The sequence below is a fragment of the Myxocyprinus asiaticus genome, chromosome 22, assembly GCF_019703515.2.
Source record: "Myxocyprinus asiaticus isolate MX2 ecotype Aquarium Trade chromosome 22, UBuf_Myxa_2, whole genome shotgun sequence".
NCBI lineage: Eukaryota > Metazoa > Chordata > Actinopteri > Cypriniformes > Catostomidae > Myxocyprinus > Myxocyprinus asiaticus.
In genome coordinates this window covers 26781119-26794569 of record NC_059365.1, presented here as the reverse complement: position 1 = coordinate 26794569, position 13451 = coordinate 26781119, and positions in this window count along the sequence as shown.

Genomic DNA, 13451 nt, shown 5'->3' with positions numbered 1-13451 from the left:
GAGTGCAATCTGTTAACAACAGGAAGTAAAGCACCAAAAGGAGTTAATTGAACAATCAGGGATGAGAAGCTAAACAGTGCCCTAATTTGAGTGAGTGAAAAAAAGAGCATCAGCATTTTTAACATGTCCACCACTCTTATGATTTTACAATCCATTTTGCCAGCTGTCTTGTGGGCAAAGGATCTGTAAACAACTAAATGCGGTATTTGGGCTATCATCTCAGACTGTGAGAGGACACAAAACGCTTTCCTGTTGATTTGCACACCTGCAGGTCTGTGTGTGCCCTGACTTGTGGCGAGGATAGAAATGATTATGTTTGTGATTACTCGGTGGTATGGGGTTGGAGAGGCTTGCTGTGGTCTTATATTCAGGGATGTGTGTGTCCGCTGATGGTGCCATCTGGCAGCTGGTACATGCTGGAGCTCTTACCCCCAAGTCTACTATTCACACACAGCTGCAGATTACACAGCATTCTGAACCCTACAGGCAACACTGAAAAATAAAACATCCACAACAACACAATACCAGAACTGTTAAAGGCAGCTGTAGCCACAAGTATGGACTGAGCAAAATGGCAACAGAAAGGGTTATTAAAAACAGTTGGCCTGTGAAAATTGGAAAGAATTTTTATCCCACTTCTATAAATATCATGTATGGTACATGTATAAGGGTAGTTGTAACATGGACATGAACCTTTTTGCTCCGACATCAATATTTTGGGTTAAAGGGATAATTCACCCAAAAATGAAAATTCTCTCATCATTTACTCATCTTCATGCCATCCCAGATGTGTATGACTTTCTTTCTTCTGCTGAATATACACAAAGATGTTTAGAAGAATATCTCAGCTCTGTAGGTCCATACAATGCAAGTGAATGGTGACCAAAACTTTGAAGGTCCAAAAGCACATAAAGGTAGCATAAAAGTAATTCTTAAGACTCCAGTGGTTAAATATATATCTTCTGAAGCAACATGATAGGTGTGAGTGAGAAACAGATCAGTATTTATGTCCTTTTTTTGCTATAAATTCTCCTCCCTGCCCAGTAGGTGGTGATATGAACAATGAATGTGAATCGCCAAAAACAAAAGAAGAAAGTGAAAGTGGAGATTGATAGTAAAACTAGAACTTAAATATTGATCTGTTTCTCACCCAAGCCGGTCATATCTGCTTCAGAAGATATGGATTTAACCACTAGAGTTGTATGGGTTACTTTTATGCTGCCTTTATGTGCTTTTGGAACTTCAGCATTTTGGTCACCATTCACTTGCATTGTATGGACCTACAGAGCTGAAATATTCTTCTAAAAATCTTTGTTTGTGTTCTGCAGATGAGAGAAAGTCATACACATCTGGGATGCATGAGCGTGAGTAAATGATGAGAGAATATCCATTTTTGTGTGAACTGTCCCTTATACGTGTATATACAAGGGACATTTTAGGTCAAGTAACTGCTTATTTCTTTAAAAATGTTCTCCATTTTAATCACTATTTTGCCATGTGAAAAAATAAACAGTGGAAGTATATTATATGCAGTAAAAATTGATAGTTTTGGTCCTTGATGCTGATTGGTCAATATAACGTTATAGCCATGTTAAAATAGCCCTAAATATATTTTAGTTTTTTAATAATACAGTAACAGCTATGATGGGGAAAACACCTGTTCACCAAGCTACTGTATATATCACTAAGAGAGGCCATAGAGAACCTTGGTTTTCTTTCCTATGTTGTTGTATTCTCTAGCGCAACCATGCCCGTCAACTTTTTCAGCCATCTTGGTTCTGGAAGATATTTTTTATTTATTTTTTTCATAGGGATTTTGTACAATTCTTTATTGAAGTGTCCTAAGCCATGAACCAAACCAAGTAGGTGAATCACAACATTACAAACTTCAAAAAAGTATTTGAAAATCAAACAAAAAGACAAAGACAAGATTGTCTACTTAACGTCTTTAATGAGGAGATGAACTACAATCTCATGAAGAATTATGACATTTTTCCATTGAGGCTGATTTATGATTTTAGTAAGTAAAAAAAAAGTCATATTTTTGTAAAACATGATTATTTCAACCCTCATTCTGACCTTCTGTCAGAAACCTCAGTTTTGGTACTGCTACTCTTTTAAGACTTGACAGTAAACGCCCACTTTTATGACTATCTGCTCTTGACTGACATGCTCTCTTCTTGCCATCACACTGTTCACCGCTGCTGGGCTACAGAAGTTATTAAATGTAAAGTAGGCATTGATGTGTTACTGTAGGGGTGGTCAGATGCAAATGTCTACCACAGTGTGACATCACAATGTGGAGGAAGAAGAGGTAGAGTTGTTTTGGCAACTTGTTTCAACAAATGCTCTTTTTGCAGTGAGGAGGAAGTTTTGAGTTCTGAAACTTACAGTTTGTTTTTATGGTACATTATAGTTTAACAGAAGCATATCAATTAACAACCTCGGAGCTCACAGTAGGTCTTTCTTTAAAGGTTTATAAGTTATAGTTGCAATTAAATGTATTTATGAAGAAAATTAATGGGATTTGTTCTTCCGGAACCAGACTGTTGCACCCTACTGAAAGAAATTGAGTGGGGCAAATCAAAAGCCTCTGCCCTTTATTATAGCCAATAGCCTTTTGTTTATATCACAGCCATGAACATGATTCGTGTAAGTGAGTGCAAGATGAGTCATCAATATTTTTGGTCTGTTTTGCCAAAAGAGAAAAATGGTAAATTTTAAACCTGTTAAAACTTAATTTGGTCAACATTTAGGAGTACACGAGCATACAGGTGCATCTCAATAAATTAGAATGTCGTGGAAAAGTTCATTTATTTCAGTAATTCAACTCAAATAGTGAAACTCGTGTATTAAATAAATTCAATGCACACAGACTGAAGTAGTTTAAGTCTTTGGTTCTTTTAATTGTGATGATTTTGGCTCACATTTAACAAAAACCCACCAATTCACTATCTCAAAAAATTAGAATATGGTGACATGCCAATCAGCTAATCAACTCAAAACACCTGCAAAGGTTTCCTGAGCCTTCAAAATGGTCTCTCAGTTTGGTTCACTAGGCTACACAATCATGGGGAAGACTGCTGATCTGACAGTTGTCCAGAAGACAATCACTGACACCCTTCACAAGGAGGGTAAGCCACAAACATTCATTGCCAAAGAAGCTGGCTGTTCACAGAGTGCTATATCCAAGCATGTTAACAGAAAGTTGAGTGGAAGGAAAAAGTGTGGAAGAAAAAGATGCACAACCAACCGAGAGAACCGCAGCCTTATGATTGTCAAGCAAAATCGATTCAAGAATTTGGGTGAACTTCACAAGGAATGGACTGAGGCTGGGGTCAAGGCATCAAGAGCCACCACACACAGACGTGTCAAGGAATTTGGCTACAGTTGTCGTATTCCTCTTGTTAAGCCACTCCTGAACCACAGACAACGTCAGAGGTGTCTTACCTGGGCTAAGGAGAAGAAGAACTGGACTGTTGCCCAGTGTTCCAAAGTGCTCTTTTCAGATGAGGGCAAGTTTTGTATTTCATTTGGAAACCAAGGTCCTAGAGTCTGGAGGAAGGGTGGAGAAGCTCATAGCCCAAGTTGCTTGAAGTCCAGTGTTACGTTTCCACAGTCTGTGATGATTTGGGGTGCAATGTCATCTGCTGGTGTTGGTCCATTGTGTTTTTTGAAAACCAAAGTCACTGCACCCGTTTACCAAGAAATTTTGGAGCACTTCATGCTTCCTTCTGCTGACCAGCTTTTTAAAGATGCTGATTTCATTTTCCAGCAGGATTTGGCACCTGCCCACGCTGCCAAAAGCACCAAAAGTTGGTTAAATGACCATGGTGTTGGTGTGCTTGACTGGCCAGCAAACTCACCAGACCTGAACCCCATAGAGAATCTATGGGGTATTGTCAAGAGGAAAATGAGATACAAGAGACCAAAAAATGCAGATGAGCTGAAGGCCACTGTCAAAGAAACCTGGGCTTCCATACCACCTCAGCAGTGCCACAAACTGATCACCTCCATGCCACGCCAAATTGAGGCAGTAATTAAAGCAAAAGGAGCCCCTACCAAGTATTGAGTACATATACAGTAAATGAACATACTTTCCAGAAGGCCAACAATTCACTAAAAAATTTTTTTATTGGTCTTATGATGTATTCTGATTTGTTGAGATTGAGGTTTGAGGTTTTTGTTAAATGTGAGCCAAAATCATCACAATTAAAAGAACCAAAGACTTAAACTACTTCAGTCTGTGTGCACTGAATTTATTTAATACACGAGTTTCACTATTTGAGTTGAATTACTGAAATAAATGAACTTTTCCACGACATTCTAATTTATTGAGATGCACCTGTATATAGTAGATGGCCTCAGTAAGACATGCACTAATAGATACAATGCTTTAATTTTGTTTTTATTGATAGTCTACGTAGTCAGTTAATTGGAGAATTACAAGACATTCTCACTTTAAATATTTATATAAATTTAATGCAATGTTATATTCAAATGAAATTTTATATAAAACTATATATATATATATATATATATATATATATATATATATCACATGTATTACAATGGTTTAGCTGTAGTTAATGTATATTTTGAAATATTAAAGAATTTCAAAAATATTTAATAAAGAAAAACTGACACCATACATAGCATTTATATTTTTCAGTTACCATGCCTAAAATATAGGTATTTTTACATGTATGTACATCTAAGAAGTTAACAATGAGCTACAATATAGTTTTTGATGAAGACAATTGGATTATGAATGTTTTATAATCTTAAAACTCCACCGGGTCAAAACTGACCCATGAATGCAATAGGAGGGTTAATATGAGGTCATAAAATCTCCAGATAGGCATATAATAATTGTAGAAACTAGAAAATAGTTTTAAATGAAGTATAGCTTGTCACACTGCAGGACACGGCTTGACATGTCTTGTCAACTACCTATTAATAGAGAAGTCAGAGGCGCAAAAACCACATATGTTATGTATGCAATGCATAGGGGCGCTATATTAATGGGGGTGCTGGCGGCCCACCAAGGGGGCGCAATTGGGACACCCACCCCCCCTCATCGGAAGGCAAAAACGTTCAAGGGGGATCCCACAACCACTGCCCGAATAATTTTTATGAGCTCACAGTGATAGGTGTTTCATTCCTGCATATCATAAGATCTATGACTAATCAATAACCCTTGCATAGTTCAATTTTTATTTCATTTTATTAAAACAGAATTTCTAAACAGTTCACCAGCGTCACTCCAGAATCTTTACATCAACACAGCTGCAAAAATCAGCTCAAGGAACGTTCTATTTTTAAAGCTAGACAACAAGTAGCTGGAGGCCCTTGACATGCTTGAAGAGAGCATGTGTTTATTGCATCATGCAATAAACTCGAGTGAGGAGTGGCAGGGCAGCTGAGGGATGGTGGTCATTAGAAATCTGCCTCCAGTCAGAGACTGCGTTAAGATTACTCACACACCAGGATACTGCCGCACACACACTAGGGATGGGCGATACCACTTATATTCTTTTCAATCTGATACCAATCATTTCAAGTCCAATACTGTTGATTTACATTTACATTACATTTATGCATTTGGCAGACGCTTTTATCCAAAGCGACTTACAGTGCCCTTATTACAGGGACAATCCCCCTGGAGCAACCTGGAGTTAAGTGCCATGCTCAGGGACACAATGGTGGCTGTGGGTATTGAACCAACATCATTATGCTTACCAGTTCTGTGCTATAACCCACTATGTCACCACCACACCTTGTCTGCTTGATACTGATACCAATACCGATACTTATATTAAATAAATAATATTAAAATATTATTTTAGTCATTTTTTTAATTTTATTTTTTAACATTTGTGAGCCTAAACAGAAAATTATTAGAATTATGTTTTGTTTACCCTTACACAAATTAACCTGGTTTCACTACAGTAACTATAGTTTAACCATAGTATTTAGTTAAACCGTAGTTACCACACAATTATCCATGGTTACTACTACAATATTACTGTAGTAAAACCATGGTTTCAGCCAAAAAAAAAAAAAAAAAAAAAAAAAAAAAATTTATTATTAACACCAATTACACACAAACTCATTATAAGAAATGTCACCTTTAGATATGTTGTTATTTTAGCGTGAATTTACTCCAGAGCTGTTTCTCTGATTTTCTCTTCTACAAGGCACTTATCCCTGTTTGAACGAGTCTTGTGACGGCACATGCGCTTGTGTGCTTGTGTCTTTCTGCATGCATGTTAAAATGAGCGGAAGAAGAAATAGTTCCCAACTTCCCATCCTGCACATGTATTTGCTAATATAGCCTAATCATTTTTATTTCACTTTTAAGCTTATGATTATTATTCATATTCATGGTAACCAAATAATAATAATAATATCCCTAGTTTAAAAAAAAAATCGATATTTTTGATTCAACATCAGTATCGGAAGTATCAATAGTTTAGGATCGATCCGCCCATTCCTAACACACGCACAAGCAAACACGCACCAGACCAAAAGATGCTCTTTTTCTGCTACTGAGCTCAGACTAACGACATCCACTCAAATTTACTTCCTTTGTTCATCACCGCATATTTACATAAAATTCTTTAAAGCGGCCATTTCACAGCAATAATTTATAGAAGTTAAAAGCAATACTCTGCCACGGCTATTAAACTTCTAACCCTACACTGCCAGAATTGATCAAATACTTCCTTGAAAATGAATCAAGCAAGCACGCTGGTATATTTCGCCGGTTACAGTGCTATTGTCATGTCCATGCAGAACCACAGGATGGCAGTAGTGACACATCTCAGTAATCCACCGTTGACAAGCAATTTGCTCTCTTCTTATACACCGTGTGTGTTGCTTTCGAGCAGAAAGTCTGTCTGTAAAACACAAGCAACCTGCTCCAGGTATACGAATGGGCTACTTAAATCCTGGGAACAAAAACAAACAGCTTGGAGGTAAATTACAATTCACTTTTGATGTGCTAACAAAAGGAATTAATTCACATGCCTACCTGTGCAATCTACAGTCATCCCATCTCCTTTCACTGTTTCAGTCTTAATGGATTTGTGCCCTCAGTCTAATCAGAATCAGAATCAGAATCAGCTTTATTGCCAAGTATGCTTACACATACAAGGAATTTGTCTTGGTGACAGGAGCTTCCAGTGCACAACAATACAAAAACAATACAAAAACAGCAGCAAGACATAGATAATAATAAAATAAAAACTAATTATACACATACGTACAGACACACACATACACATGGGTAGTGCAAATCTAATACAATCTGTTATGTACAGTGCAAATACAAATTTGTTATGTACAGTGCAAATGTTTTTTTGTTTTTTTTTATTCAGAGGAATGAAATGGCAGAAGAGGTTGGATGTGTTGGATAAATATAAGAAAGACTGAACTGTGTATTGCACATAGTTATTGCTCAATGGGCAATTTAACTGTTCATAAAATGGATAGCCTGAGGGAAAAAACTGTTCCTGTTCCTGACGGTTCTGGTGCTCAGAGCTCTGAAGCGTCGGCCAGAAGGCAACAGTTCATAAAGGTAATGGGCTGGGTGAGTGGGGTCCAGAGTGATTTTTCCAGCTTTTTAAGGGGGGTCAGGGGGCAACCAATAATCCTCTCAGCAGTCCGAACTGTCCTTTGTAGTCTTCTGATGTCTTATTTCGTAGCTGAACTAAACCAGACAGTTACTGAAGTGCAGAGGACAGACTCAATGACTGCTGAATAAAACTGTATCAGCAGCGCCTGTGGCAGGTTGAATTTCCTCAGCTGGCAAAGGAAGTACAACCTCTGCTGGGCCTTTTTTACAATGGAGTCAATGTGTGTCTCCCACTTCAGGTCCTGTGAGATGGTAGTGCCCAGGAACCTGAATGACTCCACTGCTGCCACAGTGCTGTTTAGAATGGTGAGGGGGGGTCAGTGTTGGGGTGTTTCTCCTAAAGTCCACAATGATCTCCACCGTTTTGAGCGTGTTCAGCTCAAGGTTGTTTTGACTGCACCAGACAGCCAGCTGTTTAACCTCCCTTCTGTATGCAGACTCATCGTCATCTCGGATGAGGCCGATGACAGTGGTGTCGTCTGCAAACTTCAGGAGCTTGACAGAGGTGTCCTTGGCGATGCAGTCATTGGTGTAGAGGGAGAAGAGTAGTGGGGAGAGCACACATCCCTGGGGGGCACCAGTGCTGATTGTACAGGTGCTAGAAGTGAGTTTCCCCTGTCTCACAAGCTGCTGCCTGTTTGACAGAAAGCTGGTAATCCACTGACAGATAGACATGGGAACAGAGAGTTGGTGTACTTTATTCTGGAGTATAGCTGATGGTGTTGAAAGCCAAACTGAAGTCCACAAAAAGGATCCTTGCATATGTCCCTGGTCTGTCCAGATGTTGCAAGATATGATGCAATCCTATGTTGACTGCATCATCAACAGACCTGTTTGCTTGATAAGCAAATTGAAGGGGATATAGAAAGGGTCCAGTGATGTTCTTCAGGTGGGCCAACACCAGTCTCTCAAATGACTTCATGACCACAGACGTCAGGGTGACAGGTCTGAAGTCATTAAGTCCTGTGATTTTTGGTTTCTTTGGGACAGGAATAATGATTGAGCGTTTGAAGCAGCATGGGACTTCACACTGCTCCAGTGATCTATTGAAGATCTGTGTGAAGATGGGGGCCAGCTGGTTAGCACATGATCGAAGACACGCTGCTGAGACGCAATCTGGGCCTGAAGCCTTCCTCGTCTTTTGTTTCCGAAAGACGCGGCTCACATCATCTTAACAGATCTTAAGTGCAGGTTGAGTAGCAGGAGGTGGTAGAAGGGGGGTTGCAGGAGGTGTTGGTGTTTGTGTGAAGTGAAGGTCATAGTGGGTGTGGGGTGTGAGATTGGGCCTTTCAAATCTGCAGTAGAACACATTCAGATTGTCAGCCAGTTGTTGGTTCCCTACAGGGTTGGGGGTAGGAGTCCTGTAATTTGTGAGTTGTTTCATGCCACTCCACACTGATGCAGGGTCGTTAGCTGAAAACTTGTTTTTCAGCTTCTCGGAGTATCTTCTTTTAGCCACTCTGATTTCCTTGTTCAGTGTGTTCCTGGCCTGGTTGTACAAGACTTTATCCCCACCCCTGTAAGCATCCTCTTTGGCCTGACGAAGCTGCCTGAGCTCTGCTGTAAACCACGGTTTGTCATTGTTAAATGTTATATAAGTCCTAGTAGGAATGCAAATATCCTCACAGAAACTGATATATGATGTAACAGTATCTGTGAGCTCGTCCAAGTCTGTGGCTGCAGCCTCAAAAACACTCCAATCTGTGCAATCGAAGCAGGCTTGTAGTTCCCGCTCTGCTTCATTGGTCCATCTCTTTACAGTCCTTACTACTGGCTTGGTTGATTTAAATGTCTGCCTGTAGATTGGAAGAAGATGAACCAGACAGTGATCAGAAAGTCCCAAAGCTGCTCTAGGGACAGAGCGATATGCATCCTTTATTGTTGTGTAACAATGATCCAGTATGTTCCTGTCTCTAGTGGGGCATGTGATGTGCTGTTTTTATTTGGGCAGTTCACGTGTGAGATTTTCTTTGTTAAAATCCCCAAGAATAATAATAACTGAGTCCGGGTATTGTTGATCCATGTCTGTGATTTGATCAGCCAGCTGTTGCAGTGCTGTGTTCAAACACGCGTTTGGTGCGATTTAAACACTCACCAGATTAAATGAGGAAAACTCCCGCAGCAAGTAGAAAGGCTTACAGTTAATAAAGAGCGCTTCCAAATTAGGACAGCACATCCTCTTTAACGTTGTTACATCTGTACACCAACTTTCATTGATATAAAAGCATGTTCCACCGCCTCTCGTTTTCCCCGTTAACTCCGCGATGCAATCTGCTCTGAACAGCTGGAGGCCCGGCAGATGTAACGCGCTGTCCGGAATGGCTTCACTCAGCCAGGTTTCTGTGAAGCACAAGGCAGTGCTGTTTGTTAGGAAGAGAGCGGAGATTCGCTAAGTGAATACTCGGAAGCGCTGTTCGAAATCCGTGCCGACGGAGTTTGACCAGTGCACCGGCTCATCTCCCTCGCCTGCGTCTCTTGAACAGCAGAGCTGCGCCTCCAACTAAAATGTCTAGCAAAATGTCTGAATATTCGAAAACCGGGAAAAGATTGTCTGGTATATGCTGTCAAATGTTCAGCAGTTTGTCTCTGTTAAAACTGACTGGAAAAAGATAAGAATTTGTATTAGTTATATGTGTATTAGTATCAGTATGGATCTGGTTGGGTACACAATATGTGCATAGTGCTATTTTACAGTTGACACTTGCATGGGAGTTTTGCCAAACATTATTATATATCTCGGGTCTTTAGCAACTATTTATCACAAATGGATCTATAAAATGTCCAGATAATGTAAAATGTCAAAGCATTTTCAAGACAATTAGAACATAATAGAACAGGATATATTTTAAAGTTTTATTTTTCAAATATCTAAGAGATATGATACTAACCGGATTCAGTACGTCAATGCTGAAATTATTAATGAGATGTAACTGGCTGTCAAACACATATTGAGCTACACATAAGCTACACATGAACGACACATATGCATTTTCTCATGAACTTATTTAGTCTAAATAAACTTAAAATGTACAGAATTTCAGTATTACACCCAAATGGCAATATCCATTTCATTCTGTTCATGTGTTGTACTTGCTATAGTTTACTTGCTATAGTCTATTTTAATTGTTCATTTCGAGTTTTATTTGGCAACTTAATTGTTTTGGAGGTTAATTTACATGTGATATACAGCATACACTCACTGAGCACTTTATTAGGAACACTATGGTTCTAATAAAGTTCCCAACGTGGTCTTCTGCTGTTGTAGCCCATCCGCCTCAAGGTTCGATGAGTTCTCACTACAGTTGCACAGAGTGGTTATCTGAGTTACCGTAGCCTTTCTTCCAGCTCAAACCAGTCTGGCCATTCTCCGTTGTCCTCTCTTATCAACAAGGTATTTTCATCTGCAGAACTGCTGCTCTCTGGATGTTTTTTGGCACCATTCTGAATAAACTCTAAAGACTGTTGTCCGTGAAAATCCCAGGAGATCAGCAGTTACAGAAATACTCAAACCAGCCCGACTGGCACCAACACTCATAACACGGTCTAAATCACTGAGATCACATTAGGCTGTTCTGCGCAGAACCGATCACCGGTGATCAGCGGCAGGTTCATGCCGGTTAGAAATCTGTCTGTCTTGCTGTGATGTCATAGTGGGAAACTACTTGCTGACGACACAGCTTAATGCTCATTGGCTTAAGCAATCTTGATGAAAAAGAAATATCAAAAAAGCACTGAAAACATGAAAAGTTTTAAAGGAACTTAAATGTATGTAAAATATTGTGTCTGGCAATGTAACATATTATAATGGTGACTATGTATATATAGCTCTTGTACGTATGGCACTGAACGAAGAAAAAAAAACAACAATATGATGTGATGTTTTGTTCTCTTCTAAAATGTTTGATTTTTTTTTTTATCTCTAATATCATGTTTTATGTGTATCAATTATATGTGAATATTCCCAACATTCTGATGTGTATGGGATATGTGATTTTTATCATATTTCTGAAATATCTAAAATATGTGTCTTTATTAAACTAAAAATGGATGGAAAGACATGTCTGACTGGTGAAATTAAATAACAAGTACACTGAGCGTCCTTTTCAGCATATTTATTTTCATGCAACAGAATTTTAATTATATCCACTTTATCAGCAACAGCGCATGAATGTGAATTCCGCGATATCTCCCTTTGATCTCGAAGATGTCTGATCCAGTACGAGAAGTGAGAATTGGCCGACTTAACAGCTCTTATTTCACTCCTCACCTGACTGCAGCCGTCTACTCTCATCTACTTTCAAGGCGAGGCGAATGGCATCTCAAACAAGCCTAATAACTGAAGCGTGTCTGCATGATTTCATGCGTTGCACTGCTGCCACATGATTGGCTGATTAAATAATCACACAAATAAGTACTGTAGGTGTACCTAATAAAGTACTCAGCGAGTTTATCATTTGCTTTATAGTTGACATGTGTATAAACACACCAGCACAGATAGATGTCTAGAAATAACAATGAAAACATAAAGAAGCATATACTGTCTCTGGCATATCAAGCAAGGCCTAATGGGTGTTGATGTCACAGATGTAATGGTCCTTTTTGCTCCTTAAATAGTAAAGGCACTGAATGCAATAACTTTTGGAATAAAGGCTTTAAATATGATAAAGGCAAAAAATTGTCTGATTTTTTATTTTAAAAGATACATGGTTCTTTTGAAGTTCACACAGTACAAAACTACCACTGTGTCTACACTGCTTCCAATCTGCCTGTTTCAGTCAGCTTACCTTTCTTTTTTGTGCGGTCTCAAAAAACAAAAAACAAAAAACAAAAAACAAAATGATGAATATCGTTTTAATTTCTTTTTATTATTGATGTATTTGTAATATGTTAGCTGGCTAGCAAAAAATAAAAAATAAATAAATAAAATAAAATACACAAAATTAATTACTCACATTACTGTCCTTGCCACAACCTAAAAAACAAAGCCACAAGTCTTACCATGTTTTGTTTCCAATCTGGGGGTGATAACGCTCCTACTTTGAGTTGTATGGATCATTTTCTAAGACATTGAATTGTTGTATTTTCTAAAAGGCAACTTTAAAAGATAGTCAGATAACCAAATTAATTCAATTCACTCACATTATACACACATTCGCTTTATCTTATGCCTGATATGCTGATAACTGCTCCGTAATTTCTTTTAATTTTTTTTTTTACATTCACAATTATGAAGGACATTTCTAATCACATACTGTACTTGACATATTTTTTCATTCAAAACGGCAAATTACGCCAAAAGGTGAGTAGTTTGCAACCTTGAAAATTACTGTCGATCGGTACAAGATTTTTAACATAAAATAGTGAGCAAATATCACGTTTATTTAGATACATCTTACATAGCACTAATCCACAAGGTTCCTGTTAAGTTTCTATAAAAAGTGGGTCCCGCCTTCTTTGATTTGATTGGCCATCTCAGTCGACATTGACGAGCGGTGGTAGACTACTTAGCATGCTAAAAATGTAACTTTTTTTAACCATTATGTAATCCCTGCAACAATTTAATTACAATAAGACAGTGGTGCATAATGGACTGCAGCAGAACGGCAACAAGATTATCAATTATTGGGGTGGGTGGAGTGTGGTTATGGCCTTGATATAATGTACTTCATTATGATGGTGCTGTGACATTGTAAGCAGCCTATTCCCCATGGCACTATTTTCCTCACAGAATTAAATTTTTGCTTTTAATATTTATACAGTATATCAGTGATGTTTTTATGGATGTTTTGGTGGTGCTGGTGTGTTACATTAT